General features: G+C 39.2%; 1 pseudogene across 1 annotated transcript in view; it reads left to right on the top strand.

Annotated features, from left to right (window-relative positions):
• Window positions 1-229: 229 nt before the first annotated feature.
• Window positions 230-19,921, top strand: part of LOC309574101 (transmembrane protein 263-like) — a 199,869-nt pseudogene continuing 180,177 nt past the window's right edge. The window contains exons 1-2 of the transcript in view: window positions 230-299; window positions 10,697-10,787. The product of the transcript in view is annotated as a transmembrane protein 263-like (transcript). The remainder of the gene's footprint in view (window positions 300-10,696; window positions 10,788-19,921) is intronic.

The following is a 19,921-nucleotide window of genomic DNA, read 5'->3' as shown; positions in this document are numbered from 1 at the left end:
AGTTAAGTAGCTGGTCCCCTCTTTATTGAAATGATTCTTCCAAGTAGAGTGAGAGCTTGTGGTGCTTTGGCATGTGCTGACAGTTAAGTTATATAATCTGGGATACAACAAGTGTCATAAATGTGACATTTTACTCTGAGAAACTTAAAGCTATATTTAAGAGAAAGAATGTGAACTTACTGCCTATAGTTCTCTTTTTCTGACTGCCTGTGATAGTGAGTGTTGACAGATGACTTTTAGAGATCAAAATAAGGCAAGATATTTTGAAGATGCAGTGTCAAAATTTATGGAAAGCTCAAGTAAATATTTTTCTTGCTTGTGTTTACAGACAACTCTGTTCCTTAAGGATGTCATGGATTGTCCTGTCAAAATGATGTATATGTAACCTCTTTTTTACATGTGTCCAATCCTTTTTAGTAGGGCTCTTGATAGTTGAAATGAAAAGTACTTGGGAAAGGAACAGTGTATAAAAATAAGAGACAAGAGGCATTGCTTTCTGTGGAGTATATAGTAATATTTTGTTTTCCTAGCATGTAGTCCTAAATGTGGTCTAGGAATCAGGAGGAGCATGAATGTAAGTGATAGAGTAAAAGGGAACATGGAGTACGTATTCTGTAGATTATTTTGATTTAAATATTTGCCTGTGATTGGTCACATCTGTTTTTCTTTATTGTTAACCTGCCTTACAAACTTTGTAGTGGTTTTCTTTTCCAACATTTCAGCTGAATTTCAGAGAGATGGGAAGGGGTTACATACCTTCAAAGTTCTGGGCAAGGTATATTCTTACATAGATGAGGGCAAATAGTAGAGCTCTTAAGTTTCTTCAGAGGAAATGTTCTAATGGAACTTAGTGGGCATCACAGAAGTGGCTTGTGCTGGTGTTAGCAAATCTTACAGTCTTAATGCATCTGCAGAGCTGCTCAAGGTCCAGTGCAATTCTTGAGCTTTCATTCATTCCAAAAACATTTTGGAGGGAGAACCTGTGCACCTCACAGATCTTCAAAAGTAAAAGGCAGTAGTTACCAAAAACTATTGCTTCCCAAATGAATTCTTACTTGTGTCTTCACAGTGATTGAGTGTTTTTTCTGTCCGATGGCTGTTTGGTTGCTGAGTGTAGTAACTCTGGTTGGAATCTTGTATGCAGTAAGTTGTGATCTTTCTTACTACTTCTTGGAGTGAGTTTGGGAGAAAATGAGGTCTTTATGGAGCCTGAAATAAAAGGGGTGTTACTGCTGGCAGTGCTTATGGCAGTCAATTTTGATGTGCAGGCTAGGTGTGAAATTGGAGGGCTTAACAGTACCAGAAAATGTAGCTTTTGTTCTGTAGAGTCAGTAAATATTTTATCTGAAATGTTTCTTTTTTAAAACACTACAATAAGTGCATAGAATGACAAGCAACACTGGTCTTAAAGAGCTCTGATGTGAGTTCAAAACTCATTTGTAAGGAAGGAAATATGTAACTATCTAGCTATCAACAAAAATAATTTAAAAGTTGTGTGATAAATACATCATACTGCAATCTCCTAGCTAATTCCCAAATGCAGAAAATGCATTTTGAAATTCCTAATGAAATAAGGACACAGGAATAAGTTCTGTCCTGAATAAAATATCTCATATTTATCCTCAATTTCTAGCATCTAAAATTACTTTTGAGGGTTTTGAAACAACTTTTCAACTTCAAATGGATTTGCAGCTTTTTTTTTTTTTTGGGTCTTATTTTTGAACAGGAAATTAATATTTTGTCAAGATGACTTGTGTTTCAAACTTGCAGTGATGTCTCTTGTGACTCTTTTGGGGGAGAATGCTCATATTTTTCAAGCTGTATATATGCTTATATATTTTGAATTCAAGTCTTATTGTAAAAATTCCAGTGTTCTAGCTGTAAAAGCCCTTGAAAATTACTTAAATTTCAGCTTATTAAAGCTAAAACAGTAGCGCACTAAAACAGTAGTGCACTTTTAAGGAAATAAATGCATGGAAATCAGGTCATGTGAAACCAAAATTATAGAAAACTTCTTAATGCATCTTTCCATACGTATATATATATATATTTTTGTTGTTGTTATTGTTACCCTACTGAGGGTAGTGAAAAGGCTATTACATTATAAGTCTCTAGCATGGTTGAGAAAATCTTAATGACCTCTGTCATATATGCCTATATTATTAGGCAAAGGACTTCCAGTTTTTCAGACAAATTTCTCACGCTGTCTGCAGCTTTCTAGAGTGATACTTCCACATCTTGTTAGGAAAATGGAGAATATTCTTTCTGCGGAGTGCATTATTTCATTTCTTTAGTCAGAGTAAAACTGGCATTAATCATTAAATCCATTTGTCAAGGACCAGGCTGGAAAAACACATTTCTACATAACTACACTTAGCAAACATGCTTGTTTGCTAAGTGTAGTTATGTAGAAAGTGCAATGAAACTTCAGGTCATCAAGTCTTATTATTGCTTACCTTTGGTTCACCAGCTCAATTTTCTGAGTGTTTTGGGGTTTTTTTACTTACTCCCTGCCAGAAATCTCTGACAGACAGATGATTGGCAGGATTTAGGAAGGCTTCTTCCCATTGAAGTTATCTAAATCAGTGACAGGCAGTTATGAGTTAATTGATATTTTGAGATTTCGTTATTGATATTTAATAGCTCTCAGATTGGTTTGCTGTGATGCAAGGTCATGCTTTGGTCCTGCATCATTCTGTGTTTCAGAAGAGTCTGTAGGTGTTTCTGTCAGAACTGTTTTGTCTATGTATAAGCCTGCCCCTAACACTTTGCCTTCATGTACCTTCTGTTTCCCGAACAAATGCTATTCAGCATGGTCAGTTTTTGAAGATAAACCATGTTGTGGAGAAGGCATACACTTCCCTGTGGAGGTGGTAGTTCAAAGGAGAATTGATAGCAAACTGTTCAGCCCCTTTCAGGGTAACGTCACACTGCTGCTGGCATCCTTTTGATAATTGCACTGGTTAACCTGCTTGGAGTGAGGAGTGTTCTCTCTGGGCCAGGTCAGTACATGATCAAATGAAATGTGGTTTGCTTGGTTTGGTTTTTGAAAGCCACTCTTACATTCTTTCTGTGCTAACATTGATTTAGGAAGTAAAATTCAGATGGAAAATAAATGGTCGATCAAGACAAAATTCAATACAATAATTAATTCAAAATCCAGAACTGTCTGATCTACCACTGAGCAGACTGTATTGGCTGTTTGTTGTACAAATGGTATTATCTACCCCATACAAAACATGGACATAAAAAGTGTAAACCAAACAGTTTACTGGCTTTCTGAATGGAGAATAGACCGTGGTGTCATTAGTACTCTTGAAAATTTTTTTATGTCACATAAACCCTAATTTGGATTACTGACAATACAAAGTTGTTTTATTGCTGTAAAAATAGGATTTGACTGTTCTGCTGAGAACAATAGAACTTAATCTTGACTTGGCATTTGCAACATTAAATCTTGCTCTCATTGCCTCTCTCCACTAGTCCTGTTGTCAGGACAAAATTAAGTGTTGTTAAAATTGTAGCCTCCCTAATGTGTTTGTCCAAATTCAGAAAAGAGCAAGTAATCTAAGCAACTTTTCTATTCTTTGTTACAGTGTACTTTGTGAACAAAGTGCTACAATTTTACACTACTGTCATCCCCAGCGTTTCTATTTCTGTGCTTTCCTTCAGTGTTCCAGGGGATTTATAACTGCAACTCAAATTCCCCTTGGGCTGAAACCTGGCACGGAAGCTCTCATTACAAGTGAACTTTGTTTTGCAAAATTAAAAGCAAAGCATCCATCAAGAGGCTTTCTTAAACATAGAGGAAAGCAAAAAAAACATGTTTATGGTTGCAGATCAATTTTATTCCCTCTGCAGGAAAAATCCAACTGCCTTTGGAAATCCTGAAGGTGTCGGTGTGCAATCAATAATGATGGCAGATTCTGTGGAATGTTCCTATTGCATTTAGAAAACTTTAAATTAAAGTCTTAATTCCTTAACATGCTGAAAATTCATTGCTGAAGTAAAAGCTGCAGCTGCAAACTGCCTAACAAAGGTACAGTGATAAACTTGTTTCCAGTGTCTGAGCAGCAGAGAATATGGAGGTGGTTGGGTAGTTACGGGCTTCAGCTGAAGTACCTGTAGGTCCTCAGCTGCCTGGAAAAGGGTGTCACCATGTGGAACTACCTACCCAGTGGTTGGTTGTTTAATTTTTATTTTTCTTTGAACAATAGCCCCTTTTTTTTCTGTAGGAATCAAGACCTTATGTAATTTTGTAAAAAGCAGAAAGGGCATTGTGAGCCACAAGCCATTTTCAGATATGGAAGATGGAACCATTTAATTTGTTTAAACATGAAATATCAAAGATAAGTTCTGAGAAACTTTGTAACAGTGACAAAGATAGAGGAGAGATCCCAAATTACCAGTGTCATTAACGATGTCATTTTAGGAAAGCCTGATGAAGGTCAGCTTCATCGTTACTGGATCTGACAAGCCCTTTGGCATCAGCCCAGTCATGTATGTATCATCTCTCACCCATTTAGAGAAACTGAAGTTGGGGTGAAAAGAGCTGGGGTTTTGTTTTGTGGTGCTAGGAAGGGGCAAAGTATGCAAACGTGCTGGAAACTGTGGGGTTTATTCTTGTGAATATGAAATAAGTATTCTTTAAATCTGATACAAAAATAGCCAAGGCTTTCACTTTGATAGCACTTAACAAACTTGACTTGCCTTTGGGGATTACTTTGCTTCTTTCTTCACACAGACCCACTGAGTCTTGTCATTCTTCAGGGGTGCATCTAATCTTCATGATTATTAGTTGACATATATTTGATACTGTATAAAAAAGATGTTGGACCTGTGCTGGGAAGCCTACAAGTGAAATCACAGATGTGGAGGTGTGAAGCCCAGACTGCCACTTATTTTCCTCTGCTTAATTGCTTTATTGGAATTCTGCCGACATAGAATACCAGGTCTGAAAGTCACTGTTAGACAGGACAGAGGACATGTGATTTATGCTGGCAGTTGAGGATTTGCATAGAAAGAAGCAAGTTTGACCTTCTGGGCTCTTAAGGAGAGGCTTTAGGAGGAATGAGGCAGTTTCTTGCAGTGGAAGAAGTGAGATTCTAGGCTCAAGTCCAGAATGTAAATGAATAATGTCAGAAAGGAGAAACTGGAGTAAAATGTTTAGAAGCAAGAATGGAAACATGAAGGTTTAGATCAGGAAATAGATACCATTTTCACTTGAAAATGCACAGGGAAAGTAGTAGCTAAAGCTGCAGATTTTAGAATTATTTCTAAAGTATAGTCTCAGAACTGAGACAGTAAACTGCTGCTGAATCCGCCATGACTATGAGCTTTAGATTCCTCCAGCTTCTGTTCTGAAAGGGGAAAAAGATTACTAATAAGTTTGAGTATAATGGAGAAGAGTAATTACATCGTGTATTTCCTTCTGCTTTTGCTTATGGTAGGGCATTTAAAAAATTTTTTTGTCTTTTGTGAGTTGAGTAGGAATGGCAAGAAGGAACAGAATTGTAAGATACGTGGTTCTCAGAAGAAAATTTGAAGTTATTTGCCCCAAACTCATTCAATTTCATTATTAATGTTTCACAGGATGGTTTTTTTTTTTTTTAATTTTTGATTGCCCTCTCTCATTATTGCCCTTCTTGGACTTTGTTTTGGAGTCTTGTATTTTGCTACTCATTAGCAAAATGAATTTGTGACTCGGTGAACAGTCAATCGACAGACTTCAGTCTAAGATTATATACCATAGTTAATGTAATGTTAAGTACAAATGTAGAGTCTAAAAGGCCTAAAAGTAGTGATGGTGCAGGTAGGACTTTTTGGTTGCTTCGAGATGGCCTGTAGGGACTGTTTAGAAAGATGAGCCACATTGGGGCATTTGCACTGACAGTCTCATGTTGATATTGACTTGCAAGCAAAATGAACTGACACTGATCACTTGGTGTTGGGATTGACTCCTTTACTCTGGGTATTTTGAGTACTTATTAATCTGCTGAGACCAAGATATTATGGCTCTTTTTGTGATGAACCATGCTGATATCATTTGTTACTACAAATGTGGTGATAAACAGAGCTCTTGGTTTCAGTGTCATAAACATAACGCTGTACCTTGTGGAAAATGCTGACTCTGACTGATAGGAACTTGCTTTCTGTCATGCATGGATTTACCACAGCGCTTGTAAAATACACAGTCTTTAAATATACTGAAAATCTGAGCATATCACTGAAGTTCTGGTCAGAATTACTTGCAAAGTATTGTATCCTGTGGAAGAGCATGAGGTATACTCTGAAATGCTTGTATGCCATTTGTCACACTTGTTTAGTTCAGTACTGGCAGTCCTCTCTAGCCATAAATACATAGCCTTCTATGAAACACATTATAAAGCCACAAACACGAATTTGCCAGGTCACAGCAGTCCATAGTATTTGGGTTAAACTGCATTGTAAGGTCAGTAGTCATGCAGTGTGATCAGAACAGGGGATTGTATGTTTCTCAGGCAGTTTCTGTGAGAATTCATGTAGGGTTTTTCTCTTGGTCTTTTATCATTTGCTGAGTTCCTGCAAAGCTTTTCAGCTTCCTTAAGAGTTCATTGAAACTGTTGGGAGGGACAGAGTGAGGTGCCTTTAAATCTCACGTCTTTAACTTCGTTTTGGAAGGGTGGGTGTTGCCTCTGCTTGAGTTTACTTGTTCTTGTTCAGCTTGGAGATTGTGTTAAGATATGACATAGAAAAGTTGCCACTAAGTTTTAATAGTGCTCATAGTCAGAAACTCATCAAGTGCTGAAAGGAATTGTATGAAGTGCTTGCTTGCTGAGGGCAGGGACTGTCTTTGGAGAGCCAATACGTTTTTCTTAGTTATATGTTCCTCAGCTCTGCACCATAATCTTACTTTCTGTAATAATACCTGTTCAAGCTTGTGCTTCTCCAGTGTTTCTAGCGAGGAACAGAACCTCATTCCCAATTTAAGAGGCTATACAAAACCTAAATAATTGAAAGAATGTTGTACAGCTAATATCTACTAATGTTTCTGAACTGTTGATACATCTTCCTAGATGTTCCTAAGGGACTGTCAAAGCAGAAGCAATCTGGGTACATTCCTTCTGCCACAGCTGCAGCTCCAGAGGATTTTTATAGAACCTGCAAGCCAATAGCTTACAGTTCTGTGCATCCCATTCCCCTACTTGTCTCTCAAAGGTCCTTAAGAATGAAAAAAGAAAATGTAACTGATGCCTCATTCTTGAAATGATAGTGTAAAAAGAAAGCTTGAGACAAAGTTGTTGGACTCAACATAATTATAAGCCTTCTTAGAAGATGATTTCCTGGATTTTTTGCTTGTAGTAGATGACTGTGCTGCAAAAACCGTAGGTATGTTAGATATTGATTACCAAGCTTGCAGCAGGCCCAGTGAATTGAACTCGGCAGACGTAATTAAAAAAGCAATGGACATGCTAAACACACAAAAAAGCTATTGTAAAGAGAATTTGTAATCTTGTTAATAACACCTGTCAGTGTTTGAGCCTTTAGTATTACTTCTAGATATGCATATGAGAACCTAGAATTTCATCTACTGTTAACTGTTTTACATTTTAATTAGTGAATCTCAGTACCAAACTATGCACACTTACTCACTGGCCTCAGTGTAGACGGACATGCTGAAGTCTGATAAACTCTGATGTTTATCAGACTGCTTTTAGAAGCTCCCTGTATCATAGGTGAATATATATAGTGGTAAGATGTCAGTGAGATAAGAACTGGAGTTACTCTGTAGAAAACATTTCTAACTTCATTTTAGGAACTAGGAAATCTCAAGATTTCAAGGTTTCTTGCAAAAAAATTCTTTAAAAACTTAAAATTGGTCATTACTTGACATGTCCATGCTTCAGTTTAGACATCAAATTGAGAAAAAAATTGTAAATAGGATTTTTTGGGGAAGAATTCTCAAAACCACACAAGAAATGTATACCAAATACAGTTAAAATATGCTGTGTTATGATTAAGTGTTTCTGAGTAGTGAAAAAAAATTCCTCAGAAATTCTGGTCATTTCTGTTAGATATTCAGAATGTTCTGTAGGAGTAGTAGTCTTGGATTGAGTATTCTTCTTCTGTAGTATTCCAGTAGCAAGTGTTAAAAGTTTTGAATTGGAGGGAAATAGGTGATGGCAAACAGTGTCTCAGCCGTGAACTTCGTGGTGTTCTGTAATGGGCCCTGTTTTTCTCACAGCTGGGTTTGTTAATACTAGCTTAGGTACAAGGCTGACCTTCATCTAAGATAAATCTTTGTTTTGGAGTAAGTGTTGTCAGTGATAACCACCATACCTGGAGTGTTGTATTGCTTGTGAACACCAAGCAGTGAGTAGTTCATGCATGAGGAAGGAAAAAACCATAGTGCCTGCCACCACTCACTTTTGATAGCATTTTGCATCCTCTCTGTGTTTATGTAGATGACAACAACTGTAACCCAAAGGAGCATCACTTATCATGGACTGTTGTTGGGAGGAGCTACTAAGCAGGTTTGTCTCATAGGAAATTGAGAATACTGACTATTTTGAAGAAGGAAAGATAATGCTTTTCTTGCTGGCCTTTCCATGGTCTCTGGAAGTTGGATTGTCTCCTTGGGCAGCATATAGTTGGCATGTGCAGATGGCTTTTACTTATTTTAAAAAATTAAAATAATGTTGGTGTTGTAAACCAGAAAGTACAGGCACAGGATTCACATTCAAGACCCCTTCTAGTTTAGGAGTTCCATAGCTGTGATTCAGAATGTTTCCAAGGCATATATTTGTGCCTCATGTCCTACATGTCTAAATGTTTTATATGAAAAATAAATGTTCTGATCTGGTATACTCCTGTAGCCTTATCTTCCCTTTGTGTTTTCTCTCTGTGGCACTGATGGGTAGGAAAGAAGTGTAAATTCTTATATTGCCTGTGGTTGATGTAGAAACTTATTCAAGTATATACTTTATATTCAATTTGTTGGTCTTATACAGAATTGTTTACATGTTTTTAAAATCTGGATCACATTATTTAGTTGAACTGAGGAGATGGTTAAGTCTTGATGTTGATTACTGACTCCTGGGTTTAATGTTTTGGGTTTTTTTAATTGGACTAAGGCAACTTACTACTTCCCCATCTGTACCTTGTGGTAAATACTTTTTTCCCTTTCTGTGATAGTTACTACAGGGCATGACAATGTTTGAACTGTTCATTGACCAAAGCTGGGCAGTGATGATACCAGGTGTTTTTAAGTGAGGAGAAAGAAGTAAATATCTTAGGTAAAACTTGCATAGTCATAGATTGCAGAAATCCACATCATGGTCCTGGCACTGTCACAGTAGACCTGTACACTTCACCTGGGTGGTCTCTTTATTCCTGCTATAAAACATCTGAAAAGTTTTGTGGTACTTTTTGTTTTCATGTCCATTTTGTTGATAAAAAGGGGAATGAATGGAAATGTGAGCTACTTGTACAAAGGATGGAAGTGTGTTACTCTTCATAATGTGCAAACTGAGGAAAGGGAAGAAGTAGCCAATGCTGTTGGGGGTAACCTCACAGTCACATTTGGAAAGAATGAAAATGAATGCTGCAGCTTTAGGGCTATGAACCCCTTTTCTTCCTGAGTTCAAATAATAACATTTTGCAAGCTGTTGATGTACCACCTGTATTTCTGTAACATTCCAGCTGCGTATGTTAATACACATTTTCAGATAGTTCAGACTACAAACCCAGTCATGTTTTCAAAGTACAAAAAAAGCTTCATTTCCTAATGACTGCTAAGTCGTTTCACTCTTTTGTTGTTTCACTCTTCACTGTACTAACATTGCAAAGAAAATCAGTTAGGTTTTTTTTAAGGAGTCCTCTAGCTATGCCTAGTGTTTACTCTGCTGTTACTTAAAAAAAAAGGTAAGCTGGGGGGAAGCAGATGGTGGGGTTTTTTTCCTATGATAGTTTGAAACTGAAAAAGCAACTACATTTTTATAGCTCCACATGTCATGAAAATATTGTGTGTGTAAAGTGAGTTCCGCTGCAAATCTTTTAACTCTGTTTGTGTCCTTCCAGCAGTAACATTGCAGGCTCTTTACAGGATCATGAAGGCTGGAACATGGAAATGCAAAACCTGGGAGGGCAGTCCAGTAGTTTTTCAGGAATGGTTAGTTCGGCATATTACGCTTGGACACACAAATGGATGTATTTGGCTTGTAGGGGAAAACTCTCTGGTCAATGGACCTGCATAGGTTATAAGATTGTAAACCAGTTTGCTTTGTTTTCTTTTGAAAAAAAGTGGCATTTCAGAATCAGTCTTGATAAGACAAAGATAAGTGTTTTTCCCTGAAAATTCCAGTTGATGGTGAATCTGTTGCTACCCTTGATAAATAGACATTTTAATTTATTATTGCATTATGTGTTTTGGAAATAATTTAGAAATTGTGCTTTACTGTTCATTTTCTGGTTTTCAGTCAATTAAGACCCTTGTAACTTTGTATGTCATATTGAAAAGTCCTCTTTTTTTTTTTTTTAACTTTCCCCTTTCTGTATTTTAACTACAGACAAATCTCCTAGCAGCTTTCTTTCTCATCAGCTAAAGTGAGCTCCTTGTGTCCTTAGTGTCTGGCATATTCTCTAGTCCTCTACCCATTTTTGTGGTTCCTGTCTGAGCTTTCTCCAATTTATCCCCTCTTGCTGTTCTGTTCTGCAGGGCCCTAGCTTAGAAACACAGATGGTGGATGATGAAACTGAGACTACAAGTGAAGAATTGCCTCCTCATCTGCGGGAAGAGCCTCCCGAAGGTACAGTGCTGGCAGTCAATATAAACTCTTTGCAATAAATTGAGGAAAATGTTCTGGCCAAGAAGTCTGATTTATCTGTCTGATTTGAACCTATATCTGCCTGTTTTCTGAGAGGGATAAAGCTTTGTCAGAGCTGACAGTTTAGCCAACCTCCCAGCCAGAGGCTAGCGAGCCCCTAAGCCTTCTTTTGCATTCAAAAGAAGGCTTTACCCGCTGAGGTGCAGACACAGTTCTGCATGCTCTTTAACAATATGGCTTCTGATTAAAATTGTCTTGCTTGATCATCCTGTCTGCAGGCTTAGGAAGAAAATGCTTCCTCTACTGTCTTGTTTGTGATGTTCTGAGTCTTCATTAGGGGAGACTTCCTAAGTAGTCATTTCTTCTCTCTTTACCTCTCTCTGCAGCATCCTGCTATGGAAATTGTCCCCAGCAGAGACTTGTCAAAGTTAGATATTCTAGTGATTTTGTTTCTTTTCTTTGTCTCTCTTGGAAGCCAGTTTAGCCATCTGAGGAGAAGGCAATGAGATGCTCTCTGTCAGCAGGAGGCTCAAAAATTCCAATTTTAATTAAAAACCTTGTTTGCAATGACATGCCCTGGATTTATACAAGGAACAGATCTTTTCCCACTGTGCAAAAGTCGCAGACATTGTACATACGCAACAAAATAGGTGTTGCTTTCTTTTGAATAGAAGCTGCTAACATTGCTGCAAGTGATGATCCATCCTGAGCTTTGTCTTCAGTTCGGTGGCTTTTAAGACACAATCACTCATAATCACTGTGGATGGCTTAAACAAGCCAGAGAGTGCTGAGATTCTTAGCAACTTACTGTTAAAATACCATGACACGTCTCTGGGAAACATTAAATGTGCTTTATATTTTTCCTTTAAGAGAACAAGATGCTGATACAGCATTTATACTGACAGCCATTCTTAAAGGGAATATGAACCAAGTGGATGGTTTTAGGAAGTTGCTACTCCCCTCGTTTCTTGTTGAGCATTCTGTTAAAGTTTTCATATTAAGTTGTAATTTCTTCTGCCATTTCATATACTTTGTGTTGACAATTACAGTATATGGAGGTAAGTGAAAGGTAGGTTTCTTTTGCAACTCTTATGAACCAGAAGGAAATAAATGTGGAGGATGTTGTGAATATTCTAGATATTCATGGACGATATAATATTAATATTCCCTCCCCCTCCTTTCTTTGTAAGTAATGCCAAGTCAGCATGTAATGACAGTTTGTTGTTGAAATAAGAATTCTGGTCACTAGCCTAAGATGATGATTACATGAATCTGGAGACTATATCCTGGAATGTAAAACCTATCTTGTCTCATCAGTTTATCAGGAGTAGGCTTAGATTTTGGACCATGGCCTTGACTTGTGTAATCAGAAGGGTTTTTTTCTATGTGGCTCAGTATTTTTGCAAACTAACTTTTTTAATTGAATGTAAGTGCTTTTGCCTGCAACCCTGCTGGTTTGAATGACAGTGAAACACCAGTGTTAATATTCTACTTCTGTGACTTACTGGATGGTCTGGGGGAAGTATGTGGTCTGGATATACCCACTTTGCTGGCGTGAGGAAAAAGAACTCTAGCAGTTGAGCTGATTTGGTTAAGCAGTGATACAGTAGATAAAGTCTGAGCTCAGTATGTACCTTTTGAATTTACAATGATGTCAGGAGTAGCAAAATAGGAGGGATGCTGATAGCACAACTGAAACTAGAGTCTGCTTGGGAGAAGTGGAAAAATTTGTCCCAAATGAGAGCAATCTAGCTTATGCTGAATTTATAGCTGACTTTGGGTATTGGTGGAGTTGAGTAACAGAACTGTTGCTTAGAAGCTGATGTCTACCAACATAGACCAACCAGAATTACTATAAAGAACATGTAGTTGCAGGAATGATTGCAAATACCTCATGAAAGAAAAAGAACTCTGAAGTTCTTTGTCAAATACCGTTCAGAGTACTATCTTATCTTTGCTGCTCTTGAGATTTCTGGTTTCTTCTGATAGCACTTCCCTAGTTAAATCAAATGCTTTGCAATACATAACAATATTGTTGTGACTGCTGCACTCCTGTTTCCTGGGATCTCTGAGTTGGAGACCATGTCTGCTTGCCTTCTGGTAATGAGTGCATAAGGGATGGAAGGCTCTCCAGAGTCTCTCTGTTTAGCACAATCCATTATTTCACCAGACTGCATCATAATAACTTCATTTCTTATCTTGCACAGCATATCTACTGCCCTTCTGAAAGGAGGGGAATTGGAAGCACTGTTCTACTGTAAATATTGCAGTAAAATAACAGTTCATGGATTGTCATATTTCTAAACAGTGTGCTGCACCATGGCCTTCTACAAATAACGGGATGATTTTACATGTCCATCATGTGCATAACTAAATGGAGTAGGTGTATGTGTGGGTAACAACTGGTATGGAATAACAAACGTTGGTCCCAGGCGCAGTGTGGCAGCCTGGCGGCGTTTGAGGCAGGAGAAATACCAAATGAGGGATAGCCAAGGCAGAGGCTGGTATCTGTGTGTAACCTGAATCTCTTTATTTTATCTGCCGTTAAATTTAACTTTTTTTTATATTTAACTAGGTCAGCAGAGCAAGTCAGTTAGAAGTACAGCTCCTGCCGGATACCGTGCGTGGTATTAGATACGGCAAAGGGCTTTTTGCTGTGTGAGGAGGATGCGTGCTTCGGGCAGCGCTGCTGCGCGGAGCCCGCCGCGGGGAGCGGCCGCGCGGGGGCGCTGCAGGCCCGGCCATGCCGCGGCCGGCCCGGGCCCGCATTCCCGGCAGCGCTCGCGCGTCCCAGCCGGCCGGAGAAAGTGCTCAAACCTGTGGGCGCCTCTCCCGAGCTGCTTGGCGATGTTACCGGGGAAGCTTTCCACGCTCTGCCTCAGGAAGGCTGTTTATGCCCTAACGATACTTTACCTTTTGACATCGTGATCCATCTGCCAAATTCACTTTTTTTTTTAATTCCCCTTTCGTCTTTAGTATCTCTACGATCCTTTTAACATACGGGTTTTTTTTCTCCAGTCATTTGAAAGGCAAGCACGGGGGAACAATAGCAATTAGCATCTGGAGTGCTGGTGCACTTAGCACTTCACAGAGCGGGCTGTGTAGGGCAGGTTTCCCATCACCAACCAGCGAAGAGCTGTGAGCTCTGCAGAGGAGTGCACTGCTCTAAATTGTATGAACTCCTTCCTTCTTTGCAAGAAATTTAACATGGCTGGTTTGTGTTGCCACATGTCTGAGCTACTTTAATGTAGATTCTGTGTCATCTTGAATGTTAAGTGGAAATGTGATTGCAGTGAGAGAACTAGATTTAGTCACTCAAGTACAGCAACACCTTGCTGTACCTGTTGCTTCTTTATTCTCCAGAGTTCTGTTGCTGATCATTTAATACAGTGCAATGTTAATTGATATGATCACTTCGCTTTTCTGTCCTTTTCCATTGAATTAATCAAGGAAAGCGTTAGCAATGAACACTGGTGGTGACTAAATCTTCTGTGACATTCTCCGTTATGAAATGTCAGCACCTCCTTTGTTGGATGACTCAGATCTGATCTCTTCTATTGGATGAATCAGTAAACCTTATCTTGCTTGATAATTAAGGGACTGGTGCAACTCTCCTATGAGGAAAGGCTGAAAAAGCTAGGACTCTCCTGCCTGGAGAAGAGAAGGACTGGGCAATCTTAATGTGTGTAGGTGTTAGAGGGGAGTGTGTAAAGAAGTTGAGTCCAGACTCTTTTCAGTAGTGCTTGGTAACAGGACAGGAGGCAATGACAAAAATGGAAACACAATTAAACGTAAGGGAATGGTTTTTTCCCACTGTGAGGGTGATCAGACACTTGAATGGGTTTCTCAGAGAGTTTGTGGAGTCTCCTACCATGGAGACATTCAGAAGTTATCTGGACATAGAAATCCTAGGAATCCTAGAGTAGTTTGGGTTGGAAAGGACCTTTAAAGGTCATCTAGTCCAACTTCCTTTGATGGGCCGGGACATGAGCAGGACATCTTCAACTAGACCAGGCTGATCAGAGACCCATCCAACCTGACTTGGAATGTTTCCAGAGGTGGAGCATCAATCACTTCTCTGGGCAACCTGTTCAACTGTCTCACCACTCACACTGTAAAAACATTGTTCCTTATATGTAGTCTGAACATGGTCCTCAGTAACCTGTTCTAAGTGACCCTGCTTCAGTAGGGAGGTTGGACCAGATGATCTCCAGAGGTCCCTCTCAACCTCAACCATCATGTGATTCTTTACTTCATATGTACTATCTCTGTGTATTTAAAATCTCTTTCTGACGTTTCTGCATATATTCCCCATTTATTACACTAATTTTTGTGGGAAATGTAGCTTTGCTCTGTGAAACTGCTGAAAACTATGCATTTCAGGAGTGTCTACTTTGTCGATACTGGAGCATTGCTGTAGTTTGTTTTGGCCTTACATTGCTAGGTAGTACTGTGTATATTAAAGCTCATTTCGAGGTGGTATGGTCTGGTTGCAAAGCTATGCCACTGGTTAACAGTGGTAGTCCCTCTTGGAGTTTACAAACCAGTGTTTACTTCCATGGCCTTTAAGTACTAAGCGTGAAGGTTTTATCATCCAACTACTATGATCAGTTTGCAATAAGCCTGAGTATTGTGTCTGTACTGTTTGCTACCTCTTCTGTAGTTTTCAGACCTAGCAGAGATGTTCCTTCTTTGTTGCAGACAGATTGGGCCTTGTGGAGTAAAGTTTTATTAAAAGCAATGGGTCTTAGCAGCTCTGCAGCATATAACAGATCTTGGGAAATTTACTTTTCAAATAACTGTGGTGTTCTTAATTCAAATTGTTTTACACTTGCTGTGGGTAAAGAATACACAGAGATAGTTACTGTAAATCAGATGATTTGCAGGAGTTTAGAACATAGTATCTTGTGTGAGCCTTATAATCTTCCTCCATGGAGGCATGTAGCCTTTTCTGCTGTTTTATATCTTCTGCAAGATAAAACTATATTGCATGCTTCTGTAGGAAGCTTTAGGACTCCTTATCCACAGTTTGAGAATCTCCAGTCCAAAGAATATGGGAGTTTTGTAGATTGCTCATTCAGGATTGAGTTTTGATAGAAGCATTTTACCTAGATGTATTATCTGTACAGATCTAATTAAATGAAGTACAGTTGTATTTCAGTTGAGGTACTACCATCCATTTGAAATGTCTGAAATTAATTAGACTGTTAACTTCATGTTGGTGTATTCTCTTGTAAGAACATGACAACTTATTGAAACCAGGAGATGCCAGAAGAACATGCCTTTTCAGGCATCTCATCTATGATGAGACCTTCAGTTGAAGTTCATGATACAGGTATTTAATGTTAAAAAGGTATATGCCTATAAACAGTTTTGATGAATGGGTGGCACTTTTCCTATTTTATTGTTGGGCCAAATGTCTGCTGCAACAATTGCCATACCAAGATTTAAATGATGCAAACTTTCTCTGCACTGTTTTGCATCTTCTTATTACATATTTAGTATGTTTGTCTCCAAACTGCCTATATCCAAATAACCTCAAAGAAATGACCTTGGAAAATGATGCAGTTAATAGCAGTTCAATTTCCTTTCAGTATCAAGCTTTCTGCTAAATTCTGTTGCCTTTTCTGGTGTTACATCACTTAAGGAAGTTGCCTGTGGCACTTAGTGTTGTCTACGACATTCTTAGGTAAGTACGTGTGTATGTAGTCTACCAGACCAGTATCCTGAGGTTCTGTGAAGCTGGCAGTGCAAAGCTGTGGTATCTGCTAAGCTCTCCTCTATTTTCCTGACTCAAATCACTCTCTTCAGTGTGCTACCTCATCAGGTCCTACAGTTAAATCCTTCTACAGGGGACCTCTTTAAATGATGTGCTTTTTTTGTCTAATGGCCTGTTAGATGTTTTCAGCCTGGATTGACCTCTGCAGTTCTGTGGTCATGTAACCAAAGCAAAAGACTGGGAAAAGGGAAAACTATAATCTCAGCAGTGTGGCCTGGCAGCCAGGAGGTCCAGCCATGTCCTGGAGTGCATCAGGGACAGCATCACCAGCCAGGCAAAGGAGGGGATTGTCCCGCTCTGCTCTGGCACAACTCAAGTCCTGGGTGCAGTTTTGGGCACCACAATGTAAGAAAGACATTAAACTATTAGAGAGCATCCAAAGGAGGGCTGTGAGGATGGTGAAGGGCCTGGAGGGGAAGCCATATGAGGAGTGGCTGAGGTCACTTGGTCTGTTCAGGCTGGAGAAGAGGAGACTGAGGGGAGACCTTATTGCAGTCTGCAGCTTCCTCATGAGGGGAAGAGGAGGGGCAGGCACTGAGTAAGGGGAGGTTTGCGTTGGGTATTAGGAAAAGATGCTTCACCCAGAGGGTGGTTGGGCACTGGAACAGGCTCGCCAGGGAAGTGGTCACAGCACCAAGCCTGAGAGAGTTCAAGAAGGGTCTGAACAGTACTCTCAGGCACATGGTGTGAGTCTTGGGGTTGTCATGTGCAGGGCCAGGAGATGGACTTTGATGATCCTTTGGGTCCCTTCCAACTCGGGACATTCTGTGATTCCTAGCTCTACTGTTGACTTATTCTGTGGCTCTAGTCAAGTAGTTTGGCCTTCCTTGAACCATAGTATTATTTGTGTATGAAACAGAAATTGCTGTTCTTATTTAAAAATGAGGAGGGTGAAAAAGTAAACTGTAAGTTTTTGGGCTTTTCGAGGTGGAAGATACTTGAAAATTGAAACAGAAATGGTGATCATAAGGTATAAATAATACAAAACTTTGACTGATACATAACTTGTCCATTTTTTCCTTTTATCCTTTTTTATCTTTTTGAGTCCTCAAAAAGGTGATTGGACTTGTCAGATAACATTAAATAGAAAGGCAGGTTTCTCAAAAGTCAGAAAAAGAAATTAGCAGTGAGCTGTCTGTTCTTTGGAACTGGGACTTTATGTACCTGGCGTGTCCTCTCATCTGTAAAAACATTTCCTGAGCTACTTCTGTAAATGCCCTGGGGCTGAAGAGCAACATTTCAGTATCATCTGTCTCTAAGGCGTGGATTCCTTGCAGCCATGCTCTTCTGTTGGCCAAACCAGTTCTTGTTTCTGCAAAAGAAATGACTGGTAGTGTCAGCTCAGTCTTGTGCATGAAGTCGAGTTTAGTATTCCTGGTAGATTATAAAACATTTTCACATCCATCAAAAGTTCTAATGTGTTTTTATTAAATTTATCATCATCATTGTTGTAGTAAAGCTGAGGCTCTTCTTTGTTTAAATTCTCCACTGGCTATATTGGCTTATTCATGCTTTATTTAATTTAGTTCTCTGGGGGAAATTGACAGTCTGAAATGTGATTAATAAACAGTGTCTGTATGTACCCCTTTCTCCCTCTCTAAGCCCCCTGCCCTTCTGTATTCCTGTTGCTGTACGCTTGTTGCTGACAACAGGCATCTTCTATTCAGCAGCTATCTTACATTGTCTCCTAGAAACAGCATGAAAGCTATTTAAATTGTTTTTATTCCACTTCTTCCTATGTCCTATTCTTTCCTCTGCACTACTTTCATATGATTTAATGAGATGTTACTTTGACAGCTCAGCATCCCTTTTTTTTAGCCTATTCCATGCCCTGCAAATCATTCTGTCACTAAGTGCTATATGTGTGCACAGCATATGCTGTTAATGGCAGCATAAATAGCCTCCAAGTGCCTGGTGGATTCCAGAAGAAAGGTTCTCATTACGTAAGTGTGGGAAACCTCTTATGAGTGGATCTTGTTAATACAATAATGTTGTGAAGTGTATGAGTAACCATCTGGTTTTCCCAGAGGGTCTTTGCCCATAGGATGGGGCAACAATAGTTTTACCATTTGCCTGGGCACAGTAACTGTAACAAAAGTGTGGGATCCAAATGTAAAGATATTTCAGCGTGAAAGATCTGTGGGAAGCCTCTGTCAGAAGATACATCTTGGTCAATTACTAGTGAATGTGTTTTATTCTAGCAATAGAGGTTTGTACTGTGTATCTTACTACCCAGCTCAAGTGGCAAGACATTTGTCACTGTTTTTATGCTAGTTAGAGATATATGAAATTGTGTAAAAGAATGTATGTTCTTTTACTATTTATTTTTTATTTCGGGGGACAAATAAATTAACATAAAGATGCAGACAATTGTTCTTAAATAAATGTCATGGTTTAACCCCAGCCAGCAACCAAGGCCCACACAGCTGCTCACTCACGTCCCCACCAGCAGGCTCGCAGAGAGAATTGGAAGGATAAAAGTTAGAAAACTCATGTGTTGAGATAAAGACAGTTTAATAGGGAAAACAAAGCTGTGCACACAAGCAAAGCAAAACAAGGAATTAATTTACTGCTTCTCATGGGCAGACAGGTGCTCACCCATCTCCAGGAGAGCAGGGCCCCATCACATGTAATGGTGACTTGGGAAGACAAACACCGTCACTCTGAACATCCCCCTCTTCCTTTTTCTTCCCCACATTTTTTATGCTGATCATGAAGCCACACGGTCTGGAATATCCCTTTGGTCAGTTGGCATCACCTGTCCTGGCTGTGTCTCCTCCCAACCTCCCATGCACCTCCAGTCCCCTCACTGCTGTGGCAGCATGGAAAGCAGAAGAGGCCTCAGCTCTGTGTAAGCTCAGCAATAATAAAAACATCACTATATTATCATCACTATGTTCAGCACCAATCCAAAATATAGCCCCATACCAGCTGCTGTGAAGAAAATTAACTCTGCCCCAGTCAAAAGCAGCACAATCAATCTTTCAGGTTTGTAGTTATCAGTCCTGTTTGAAAGCTGAAAAAGGAAGCAGTTCTTACTTGTTCCTAATGGATTAAAAAAAGAGTCAAGTAGTCTCACTTTTACATATAGCTACAGTCTGAAGTACTAAATAAGAATGAGCAATGCAGTAAATCCAGGTCAGGAGTGAAATTGAATCAATATATCAGTGTGTTAACAATGATGATATCTTGAACTGCTAAACTATCAGAGTGTTATAGCAGGCAATTAAATCATAAGGTTGGTACATGAGGCTGTTAATTCTGCCTCAGAACCACGTGAAATGCCCAGTTAACATTTCATAAACATCTGTAGTCTCAGCCTGGCTGCCTGCCTTGG

This window comes from Coloeus monedula (assembly GCF_965178545.1).
Source record: "Coloeus monedula genome assembly, chromosome: 6".
NCBI classification, from domain to species: domain Eukaryota; kingdom Metazoa; phylum Chordata; class Aves; order Passeriformes; family Corvidae; genus Coloeus; species Coloeus monedula.
Note: the sequence above shows the minus strand (reverse complement) of the source record. Positions and strands in the feature narration are given on the sequence as shown.